This window comes from Panulirus ornatus, chromosome 66, assembly GCF_036320965.1.
Source record: "Panulirus ornatus isolate Po-2019 chromosome 66, ASM3632096v1, whole genome shotgun sequence".
In the NCBI taxonomy this organism is placed as follows: Eukaryota; Metazoa; Arthropoda; class Malacostraca; order Decapoda; family Palinuridae; genus Panulirus; species Panulirus ornatus.
This window is the reverse complement of record NC_092289.1, coordinates 18,586,821-18,599,489: the sequence shown is the minus strand read 5'-3', so window position 1 is coordinate 18,599,489 and position 12,669 is coordinate 18,586,821. Positions and strand designations below refer to the sequence as shown.

Here is a 12,669-nt window from a genome sequence, read left to right as displayed (position 1 = left end):
ATACGAGAAAATACAGTTATTGAGACAGATATGAAAGTTAGAAGAGGTTACACATTACGCAGGGAAAGATTTCTTTCCAGATAAATGCCTTGAACACTCTGATAAGTTAACACTGGCCTTTGTTAATGCACAGACTAAAACATGCCTTCATAACCCAGCGAGATGTATATTGTACGAGTTACGGGAGAACTTAATGAACGCAAGAAGGAAAAAAAAAAGATATTACACATACATTAATTTCATCATATCTTGTAGTACAGGAGAGGGTAAGGTAGTAGACTTCAGAATTTGTATGAGTTTTCTCATGTCTTTTTTTTTCCTTTTCGTTCTATTTTGTTAGATTCCACACAGGCTTATTTCACAAATGCGTGGTTTATCTACTACTTTTATCTTTTTTTTTTTTCCCCTTGCCGACTGTATTCTTACTTCACATTCTTAGAAGAGAGAAAGGAACAGGTAAAGAAAATTCAAAGCAGATAACTCAAGGGCCAAAGTGGTTTCTGTTACCTTGCCACTCCCATCTATACACATAGACACGTCTCTCTCTCTCTCTCTCTCTCTCTCTCTCTCTCTCTCTCTCTCTCTCTCTCTCTCTCTCTCTCTCTCTCTCTCCCTTATTGAACCCCCCAAAAATCATCCATGTTGAAGGTTTTGCCGTAAATGACAATGATTATCATTGTTACTGGCACCATCAATTATCCTTAGCATTATCATTATCGTTACTATAGAGGCCTGAGATGGTTCCAATTTATTTCAAGAAAATTCTCGTATACAGGACGTCAGTAAGATATTTTTTTTCATCATCATTAAGCATTGAACAGGAAAAAATGCAAGCAGTTTGAATTTCTAAATAAAGTGCCGAACATCATAATATATAACTTGAGCTGTACATAGGAGCGACAGAAAACATGAGATTAAAGAAGCTTTTTGTTCTGTGAACGTAAATATGCAAAACAGATCAGACACCATGATCATCAAGTTGTCCATGTTGGGTCATCAGAGGAAGTTACCAGTACCGAGCGAAAGAGCCAAGAAGACTGTTGAGGGTTCAGAACATTCGTGGTGAACCATCTCCATGAAGAATGGCAATAATGGAACCTCACGATACAGCTGATCTGAAGCGTGTCTTCCATGACTTCAGACTTCATGAAGGATCACGAGATGTCATGATGTAACAGATCTTGGTTCGTTGATCAAGCTTTTGTTTTCTTGCTTTTTTTTAACCCCATATTTCGTGCGATGGAATTTTCTTGCAACAGTAATGATCTCTGGGGCAGGTGGCGGATCTCGGGTATCCGATGCACTTCCGAGACTTATGCACACAAGTGCCACTTTCATAGAAGCATGTGTATCTAAGTCGTCTAGGTACAGGTTCACCTGCGGAGGAAGAGAGAAAGAGTGCGGTTACCAGGCGTGCAAAGTAAGAAGAAAGGGCGTGCAAAGCATGGGGCACCTCTGGTCTCTTTTTCCCTTTTAAAGGAAAAGAAGAAAGGGAGAAAATGATGTTAAACGGTCCCTAAGATGGGGAGCCCCCCTGGCTGATTGTGCCACCTTACCTTTGGAGAGAGAGAGAGAGAGAGAGAGAGAGAGAGAGAGAGAGAGAGAGAGAGAGAGAGAGGGGTCAGGATGCCAGTGGCTGGACAATGGTTACAACAGTTTTATAATTTGCCCCTCCGTCTCTTTAAACTTTATTGACTACCATACGACTTTTCAAATTCATATAATCTTCACGTATTTATATTTTTCCCCTTTTCCACTGTCAACATAGTCTCTAAGCTGTGAATTAACTGGTTTATTTCAGGCCTAGTTCATTTCAGTCACTGACTTCGTTATCTTCTGTTGAACCGCCAGACATCAAGGGCTGTTTTTTCAAGCAGTGAGGTAACTATAACAAAACAAGAACCACTCGTTAAGTAGTTAAGGTCACTCACCATGCATAAAGAGGTATTCGTGAAGCAGTTTAAGGTCACTCACTATGCATAAAGAAGCAGTTAGCACTTAATGTCACTTACCATGCACAAAGAAGCACTCGTTAAACAGTAAGGTCATACAATGGGCACTGAGGCCACTCGTTAAACAGTAAGTACATGCAATGGGCACTGAGGCCCCTCGTTAAACAGTAAGGTCATGCAATGGGCACTGAGGTCACTCATTAACCAGTAGGGTCATGCAATGGGCACTGAGGCCACTCGTCAAGCAGTAAGGTCAATGACCAGGTGCTAAGGACCGCACGTCATGTAGTAAGGGTGACTTACTCAGCGCTGAGAAACATTTATCAAGAAATAAGGTCACACTCTAAAGTAAAGTCATTGACTAAGGACCCTTCCTCATGCAGTAAGGTCGCATTCTGTGCACGCCAATGACCTCTCGTCATGCAGTAAGGTCCCATTCTGCGTACAAAAAATGACCTCTCGTCATGCAGTAAGGTCACATTCTGCGCACAAAAAATGACCTCTCGTCATGCAGTAAGGTCACATTCTGCGCTCAAAAATGACCTCTCGTCATGCAGTAAGGTCACATTCTGCGCACAAAAAATGACCTCTCGTCATGCAGTAAGGTCACATTCTGTGCACGCCAATGACCTCTCGTCATGCAGTAAGGTCACATTCTACGCACAAAAAATGACCTCTCGTCATGCAGTAAGGTCACATTCTGCGCACAAAAAATGACCTCTCGTCATGCAGTAAGGTCACATTCTGCGCACAAAAAATGACCTCTCGTCATGCAGTATGGTCACCCAACATTCGCTTAAGGTCACTTACCTTGCACAACGGTCACCGCCACCATTGCCAGCAGCATCAGCATCACAATGACCTTGGTCCTCATCTCGGGCAAAAACTGTTGGGGCGAAAGGATCATTAATTTCCCAGTGGCTAACGCCATTACCGTCTGACAATTATCATGGGAATATCGACCTATGTGCTTCTGCCACTACTTCCAGTTACATTCCTTCGCCCAGACACACACACACACACACACACACACACACACACACGCGCGCACACAAACACGTGTATATATATATATATATATATATATATATATATATATATATATATATATATATATATATATATATATATATTCCCATGAGTCCACGGGGAAAATGAAACACAGTAAGTTCTTAAGTGCACTTTCGTGTGATAATCACATCATCAGGGGAGATTCAAGAGAGAAATATAACAGTCAGTTGATATACGACGAAGAGACGTAGCTAGGACGCCATTTGCTAAACATGTGATTGTCCAAGACAGACAACGAGTGTATCATAAACCTATTATGTGGACAAGAAGGCGAATTGTTTACAAATTTTATTAACTGTAAAGCTATCCAATTTGTATAGACCTTCACTAATGTTAAGATTATGATTCTGTGTATTTAATGATATAAGATTCAATGATATCTCTCGTGGTACTTGCGTTAGAGTTAATAACTGAGATGGCATTACTTCACTCAGTACAATGATCATAGTTTTTAACGTGATTAAACAAGGCATTGGATTTTTGTCCTGTTCTTATTCTATATTTATGTTCCTTAAGTCTAACAGAAAGATCCTAACCAGTCTGCACAACATAAAACTTATAACAATTTCTACATGGCACTTTATAGTTGCATCCAGGAGAATTTTCTGGAGAGTTCCTGATTAAGATATTCTTTATAGTATTATTCTTGCTGAAGGCAGCACTTAAATTAAAGGATTTAAGCAACATGGGAAGTAAAGTAAAATTATTATGAAAAGGGAGAACTAAAAGATTCTTGGTGTCAATGGGAGATTTGGGCTCAATGATTTCATTGCTAACCTAAGAGATTTATCAATGAAGGATCTAGGGTACTTTAACTTAGATCCAACAGAATATATCTTCTAACTCATCATCAATATACTCTGGACTGCAAATGCGTGATGCCCAAAGGGGCTTAGACTGAAATGATAATTTAACTCTGCCATATTGAGATGAGTAATAATGGATATATGAGCGTACAGTGGTAGGTTTTCTGTATATAGTAATCATATACTTGTTTCCTTGCCTTTGGATCATGCAGTCTAAGTATGGTAACATACCATTATTTTCATTTTCTACAGTAATTTTGATGGAAGGTACTAAATTGTTAAGTAAGCGGAGAAATGTCTGTAAATTTTCCTTTGTTAGCCAGACACAAAGAACATCATATCATTTAGCCAACAAATGAAAATTTACAGACATTTCCCCCTTATGTATATATATATGTGTGTGTGTGGTATACTGGGGTCCACGTGCTGTCAGTAGATTGAACCACGGCATGTGAAGCGTCTGTGGTAAACCATGGAAAGTTTTGAGGGGCCTAGTTGTGGAAAGGGAACTGTGGTTTCGGTGCATTACACACGACAGCTAGAGACTTCACTGTGAACGAATGTGGCCTTTGTTGTCTTTTCCTAGCGCTTCCTCGCGCGCGCGCGGGTGGAGAGGGGTGCCATTTCATGTGTGGCGGGGTGGCGACGAGAATGGATGAAGGCAGCAAGTATGAATATGTACATGTATATATATATGTGTATGTCTGTGTATGTATATGTACGTATACGTTGAAATGTATAGGTATGACTATGTGCGTGTGGGGGCGTGTATGGATATACACGTGTATGTGGTTGGGTTGGGCCATTCTTTCGTCTGTTCCCATGCGCTACCTCGCTAACGCGGGAGACAGCGACAAAGTATGATGATAATGATAAAAATAATATATATATATATATATATATATATATATATATATATATATATATATATATATATATATATATATATATATATTTTCTTTTTCACACATATTCACCATTTCCCGCTGTAGCGAGGTAGCGTTAAGAGCAGAGGACTGAGCCTTAGAGGGAATATCCTCACTTGGCCCTCTTCTCTGTTCCTTCTTTTGGAAAATGAAAAAAAAAAAAAGACAAGAGGGGAGGATTTCCAGCTCCCAGCTCCCTCCCTTTTAAACGCCTTTTACGACACGCAGGGAATACGTGGGAAGTATTCTTTCTCCCCTATCCCCAGGGATTATATGTATATATATATATATATATACATATATATATATATATATATATATATATATATATATATATATATATATATATATATATATATACATATAATCCCTGGGGATAGGGGAGAAAGAATACTTCCCACGTATTCCCTGCGTGTCGTAAAAGGAGTTTAAAAGGGAGGGAGCTGGGAGCTGGAAATTCTCCCCTCTTGTTTTTTTTTTTAATTTTCCAAAAGAAGGAACAGAGAAGGGGGCCAGGTGAGGATATTCCCTCAGAGGCCCAGTCCTCTGTTCTTAACGCTACCTTGCTAACGCGGGAAATGGCGAATAGTTTGAAAGAAAAGAAAGAAAAAGATATATATATATATATATATATATATATATATATATATATATATATATATATATATATATATATATATATATATATATATATATATATATATATATATATAGGTGCTACCGTACTCCGCCTGCTAATTACTTCTGACACGTATATGGACAAGAAATTACTATGTATATATTGCTCTCGAAAATACTCTTCAGTATTCTAAAGATACCGACTGACCTAGTGGCGTGACTGGAGAGTTGGCTGGAGCTAAGCTGAGGAGCGGATGTAAACATGCTCAGGTCTGTCCTGTCTTATATCATCTTCTCCTCCTCCTCCTCCTCCTCCTCCCTGGTGGATGACGCCTTGAGAGGTTTTAACTTCGACTTGAATTATCACGAACCGGCGGCGACACACGAACCGTCCCTTACCTCTGGGGAATTTCCAAGGTAAATCCCAGTAATGAGAGTGTGTGTGAGAGAGAGAGAGAGAGAGAGAGAGAGAGAGAGAGAGAGAGAGAGAGAGAGAGAGAGAGAGAGATGGGATCATCAGAGATGCCCCACAGTCGCGGGACCTTGCATCACGAAGGGGAGATAGATCCAACCTCCCCCTCCCTCCTCCCCCTCCCTCCCACCCCCCACTCCTTGGGCCAGAACCCAAGGACTCCCACACTAGGGCCAACCCAAGGCTGTGCGCTACATTCAGCGGCAGGGAGAGGATTAGACTCCTTCGAAGCCAGTTGTACTGTCGAAATTGTAGTCTTTTCGTTATCTGACGATTATGCAGACTGGCTTTAGGATGACCTCATACTCGCGGTAGAGTCTCAAACAGGCGGAGTATGGTAGCATTTTTACACAGACACACGCACACACACACACACACACACACACACACACACACACACACACACACACACACACACATGAGCATCGCCGGAGACACACCTGTTGTTGTCAGGTGCGTTAAATGTAGCGACGGGGCAGCCCCAACCAAACCTACTATCTGCCCTTGGTAAACCCGACCTCTCCATCCATAGTCAACAAGGGAAATACCCAGATGTTATTTGGTAACTCTGGGATTTCAAGGATCTCTCCCAAGCCCGAAGTCGACGCTTTCTCTTTCCATATTCTGGGGTTAATCTCCCCCAAAACTCCACCACCACCACCCTTCCCCTTCCCCCTCCATTCCGATGGTCAACCCAAAGCTGTCTCGCGTAATTTCACTATAGGGACCATTTACAGACGGAGAGCCTATAAGACAGAAGAACCATAAGACAGAGAGACCACAAGACAGAGAACGAGACGGTGAGACAGAGTAAAACAGACACAGGAACCTTAAGTCAGACAGGGGAATCATAAGACAGATTGGGGGACCCTGAGACACACAGGGGAACCTTAAGACAGACACAGAGACCATAAGACAGACAATGGGGCCGTAAGACAGACAGAGGAACCTTGAGACAGACAAAGGGTCCATAAGACAGACAGAGGAACCTTGAGACAGACAAAGGGTCCATAAGACAGACAGAGGAACCTTGAGACAGACAAAGGGTCCATAAGACAGACAGAGGAACCTTGAGACAGACAAAGGGTCCATAAGACAGACAGAGGAACCTTGAGACAGACAAAGGGACCATAAGATAGACAGAGGAATCTTAAGACAGACAGAGGAACCATAAGTCAAATAAGAAGGACGATAGGACAGAGGAGCCAACTAAAGCATAATGGAAATAAAAAGATGAGGGGGTTAAATAGCTGGATCCAAAACGATAAGGAAGTAAAGGAACTGGATCCAAAATGATGAGGAAGTAAAGGAACTGGATCCAAAACGATAAGGAAGTAAAGGAACTGGATCCAAAGCGATAAGGAAGTAAAGGAACTGGATCCAAAACGAGAAGGAAGTAAAGGAACTGGATCCAAAACGATAAGGAAGTAAAGGAACTGGATCCATTAAGATATTACACGTAAAATCGCAAGATAATAACGATGAAGAAGAGACTTACTCAGGTACAAGGAGATTAGATGGTCCGTAGAAGGCATGGGAGAAAGACGAACCCACCAACACACCATGAAATAAACAGGCACCAGATCGAGACAGAGAGGACTGAGGACGTACAGAAACGCACCGAAAGTGAAATCGATGCGGAGAAAACAATGGAGGAAGGAAGACGGAGACGATCTCGGCCGACTTGTTGGTGCAGAGGAACCCCCTCACCCTGCGCCCACTCGCTCACTGATAGGTGATGGCGCCGCCCTGGTGTTACATGGTGTGGGCAGGGTTGGTTGGTGGGTGGGAGTTAACGATGCTATAATCGTCTGTTAGTCCTGTATCTTCACACCCGACTGCCTGAGAAAGACGACTTGGGTTGGATGAGGGAAGTGATGGTGTGTGTGTGTGTGTGTGTGTGTGTGTGTGTGTGTGTGTGTCTAGGCTGGGGTGAAGAGTTACAGGGTAGCTGGGGGACACTAAGGACTTGAGATGATGATACTTCTCTGGAAAGGTGCTTATATATGGGTTATTGTGAGGGACGGAGGCCGGTGATAGGAAGCTGAATGTAGCAGGGAGGTAGTATTAATTCACTGATCAACTACCCTCATCATCAAGGGCCAGGAAGGGTTGAGGTACAAGTAACTATTTACCAGCAATAATCCACCTAACCCAAGGGGGAACTAAAGACTCCATATATATATATATATATATATATATATATATATATATATATATATATATATATATATATATATATATATATATATATATATCATCCCCTCCTTGTATTTTAACTTTCTAAAATGGGAAACAGAAGAAGGAGTCACGCGGGGCGTGCTCATCTTCCTCGAAGGCTCAGATTGGGGTGTCTAAATGTGTGTGGATGTAACCAAGATGTGAAAAAAGGAGAGATAGGTAGTACGTTAGAGGAAAGGAACCTGGATGTTTTGGCTCTGAGTGAAACGAAGCTCAAGGGTAAAGAGGAAGAGTGGTTTGGGAATGTCTTGGGAGTAAAGTCAGGGGTTAGTGAGAGGACAAGAGCAAGGGAAGGAGTAGCACTACTCCTGAAATAGGAGTTGTGGGAGTATGTGATAGAATGTAAGAAAGTAAATTCTACATTAATATGGGTAAAACTGAAAGTTGATGGAGAGAGATGGGTGATTATTGGTGCATATGCACCTGGGCATGAGAAGAAAGATCATGAGAGGCAAGTGTTTTGGGAGCAGCTGAATGAGTGTGTTAGTGGTTTTGATGCACGAGACCGGGTTATAGTGATGGGTGATTTGAATGCAAAGGTGAGTAATGTGGCAGTTGAGGGAATAATTGGTATACATGGGGTGTTCAGTGTTGTAAATGGAAATGGTGAAGAGCTTGTAGATTTATGTGCTGAAAAAGGACTGGTGATTGGGAATACCTGGTTTAAAAAGCGAGATATACATAAGTATACGTATGTAAGTAGAAGAGATGGCAAGAGAGCGTTATTGGATTACGCGTTAATTGACAGGCGCGCGAAAGAGAGACTTTTGGATGTTAATGTGCTGAGACGTGCAACTGGAGGGATGTCTGATCATCATCTTGTGGAGGCGAAGGTGAAGATTTGTATGGGTTTTCAGAAAAGAAGAGAGAATGTTGGGGTGAAGAGGGTGGTGAGAGTAAGTGAGCTTGGGAAGGAGACTTGTGTGAGGAAGTACCAGGAGAGACTGAGTACAGAATGGAAAAAGGTGAGAACAAAGGAGGTAAGGGAAGTCGGGGAGGAATGGGATGTATTTAGGGAATCAGTGATAGCTTCCGCAAATGACGCTCGTGGCATGAGAAGCGTGAGAGGTAGGCAGATTAGAAAGGGTAGTGAGTGGTGGGATAAAGAAGTAATATCATTAGTGGAAGAGAAGAGAGAGGCATTCGGACGATTTTTGCGGGGATAAAATGCAAATGAGAGGGAGATGTATAAAAGAAAGAGGCAGGAGGTCAAGAGAAAGGTGCAAGAGGTGAAAAAGAGGGCAAATGAGAGTTGGGGTGAGAGAGTAACATTAAATTTTAGGGAGAATAAAAAGATGTTCTGGAAGGAGGTAAATAAAGTGCGTAAGACAAGGGAGCAAATGGGAACTTCAGTGAAAGGGGCTAATGGGGAGGTGATAACAAGTAGTGGTGATGTGAGAAGGAGATGGAGTGAGTATTTTGAAGGTTTCTTAAATGCGTTTGATGATAGAGTGGCAGATATAGGGTGTTTTGGTCGAGGTGGTGTTCAAAGTGAGAGGGTTAGGGAAAATGATTTGGTAAACAGAGAAGAGGGAGTAAAAGCTTTGCGGAAGATGAAAGCCCGCAAGGCAGCAGGTTTGGATGGTATTGCAGTGGAATCTATTAAAAAAGGGGGTGACTGTATTGTTGACTGGTTGGTAAGATTATTTGATGTATGTATGATTCATGGTGAGGTGCCTGAGGATTGGCGGAATGCTTGCATAGTGCCATTATACAAAGGCAAAGGGGATAAGAGGGAGTGCTCAAATTACAGAGGTATAAGTTTGTTGAGTATTCCTGGTAAATATATGGGTGGGTATTGATTTAGAGGGTGAAGGCATGTACAGAGCATCAGATTGGGGAAGAGCAGTGTGGTTTCAGAAGTGGTAGAGGATGTGTGGATCAGGTGTTTGCTTTGAAGAATGTATGTGAGAAATACTTAGAAAAGCAAATGGATTTGTATGTAGCATTTATGGATCTGGAGAAGGCATATGATAGAGTTGATAGAGATGCTCTGTGGAAGGTACTAAGAATATATGGTGTGGGAGGCAAATTGTTAGAAGCAGTGAGAAGTTTTTATCGAGGATGTAAGGCATGTGTACGTGTAGGAAGAGAGGAAAGTGATTGGTTCTCAGTGAATGTAGATTTGCGGCAGGGGTGTTTGATGTCTCCATGGTTGTTTAATTTGTTTATGGATGGGGTTGTTAGGGAGGTGAATGCAAGAGTTTTGGAAAGAGGGGCAAGTATGCAGTCTGTTGTGGATGAGAGAGCTTGGGAAGTGAGTCAGTTGTTGTTCGCTGATGATACAGCGCTGGTGGCTGATTCATGTGAGAAACTGCAGAAGCTGGTGACTGAGTTTGGTAAAGTGTGTGAAAGAAGAAAGTTAAGGGTAAATGTGAATAAGAGCAAGGTTATTAGGTACAGTAGGGTTGAGGGTGAAGTCAATTGGGAGGTAAGTTTGAATGGAGAAAAACTGGAGGAAGTAAAGTGTTTTAGATATCTGGGAGTGGATCTGGCAGCGGATGGAACCATGGAAGCGGAAGTGAATCATAGGGTGGGGGAGGGGGCGAAAATCCTGGGAGCCTTGAAGAATGTGTGGAAGTCGAGAACATTATCTCGGAAAGCAAAAATGGGTATGTTTGAAGGAATAGTGGTTCCAACAATGTCTTATGGTTGCGAGGCGTGGGCTATGGATAGAGTTGTGCGCAGGAGGGTGGATGTGCTGGAAATGAGATGTTTGAGGACAATATGTGGTGTGAGGTGGTTTAACAGAGTAAGTAATGTAAGGGTAAGAGAGAGGTGTGGAAATAAGAAGAGCGTGGTTGAGAGAGCAGAAGAGGGTGTTTTGAAATGGATTGGGCACATGGAGAGAATGAGTGAGGAAAGATTGACCAAGAGGATATATGTGTCAGAGGTGGAGGGAACGAGGAGAAGTGGGAGACCAAATTGGAGGTGGAAAGATGGAGTGAAAAAGATTTTGAGTGATCGGGGCCTGAACATGCACGATGGTGAAAGGCGTGCAAGGAATAGAGTGAATTGGATCGATGTGGTATACCGGGGTCGAAGTGCTGTCATGGATTGAATCAGGGCATGTGAAGCGTCTGGGGTAAACCATGGAAAGTTCTGTGGGGCCTTGATGTGGAAAGGGAGCTGTGGTTTCGGGCATTATTACATGACAGCTAGAGACTGAGTGTGAACGAATGGGGCCTTTGTTGTCTTTTTCTAGCGCTACCTCGCACACATGAGGGGGAGGGGGATGTTATTCCATGTGTGGCGAGGTGGCGATTGGAATAAATAAAGGCAGACAGTATGAATCATGTATATGTGTATTTATGTATATGTCTGTGTGTGTATATATATGTGTGTACGTTGAGATGTATAGGTATGTATATTTGCGTGTGTGGACGTGTATGTATGTACATGTGTATGGAGGTGTGTTGGGCCATTTCTTTCGTCTGTTTCCTTGCGCTACCTCGCAAACGCGGGAGACAGCGACAAAGCAAATAATATATATATATATATATATATATATATATATATATATATATATATATATATATATATATATATATATATATATATATGGCAGTATGCATGCACTCCGCCAATCCTCAGGTACTTCAACATGGTTCATACGTATATTGAATATCATTACCAACCAGTCAACAATACAGTCACCCCCTTTTTTAATAAATTCCATAGCAATAACATCCAAACCCGCCGCCTTGCCGGCTTTCATCTTCCGCAAAGCTTTCACTACCTCTTCTCTCTTAACCAAACCATTCTCCCTGACCCTCTCACTTCGCACAACACCCCGAACAAAACACCCTAAATCTGCAACTCTTTCACCAAACACATTCAACAAGCCTTCAAAATCTTCACTCCATCTCCTCACTTCATCACTACTTGATATTGCTTCTCGCTTGCCCCTTCCTCCAATGTTCCCATTTGTTCTCTTGTCTTACAAATGTTATTTACCTCCTTCCGAAACATCTTTTCATTCTCCCTAAAATTTAATGATACTTTCTCACCTCAACCCTCATTTGCTCTCTTTTGCACTACTTCCTTGCAAGTATCGTCTAAACGTCTTTTTCTTTTTCACTAAAATCTTTACTTCTTCATCCCACCACTCACTACCCTTTCTAATCTGCCCACCTCCCACATTTCTCATGCCACATGCATCTTTTGCACAAGTCATCACTGCTTCCCTAAATACATCCTCATTACTCCCTTCTTGTCATTTGCTCTCACCTTTTGCCATTCTACGCTCAATCTTTCCTAATACTTCCTCACACAAGTCTCCTTTCCAAGCTCACTTACTCTCACCACTCTATTTTCCCCAGCATTCTCTCTTCTTTTATGAAAACCTTTACAAATCTTCACCTTCGCCTCCACAAGATAGTGATTAGACATCCCTCCAGCTGCCCATCTGAGCACATTAACATCCAAAAGTCTTTTTAATATGCCTATCAATTAAAACGAATCCAATAATGCCCTTTGACCATCTCCCCTACTCACATGCGTATACTTATGTATATCTCTCTCTTTAAACCAGGTATTTCCAGTCACCAGTCTTTTTGCAGCCCAAAGCTCCACAAGCTCTT

The 12,669-nt window shown here is 42.0% G+C and overlaps 1 long non-coding RNA gene across 1 annotated transcript; it reads right to left on the bottom strand.

Moving 5' to 3' along the window:
- Positions 1 to 736: 736 nt before the first annotated feature.
- On the bottom strand, positions 737 to 5,735 carry LOC139746733 (uncharacterized). The gene is made up of 3 exons (XR_011712210.1): positions 5,582 to 5,735; positions 2,763 to 2,838; positions 737 to 1,377 (listed from the first exon to the last, which is right to left on the bottom strand). It is a non-coding gene; the product is annotated as an uncharacterized lncRNA (long non-coding RNA).
- Positions 5,736 to 12,669: the final 6,934 nt, after the last annotated feature.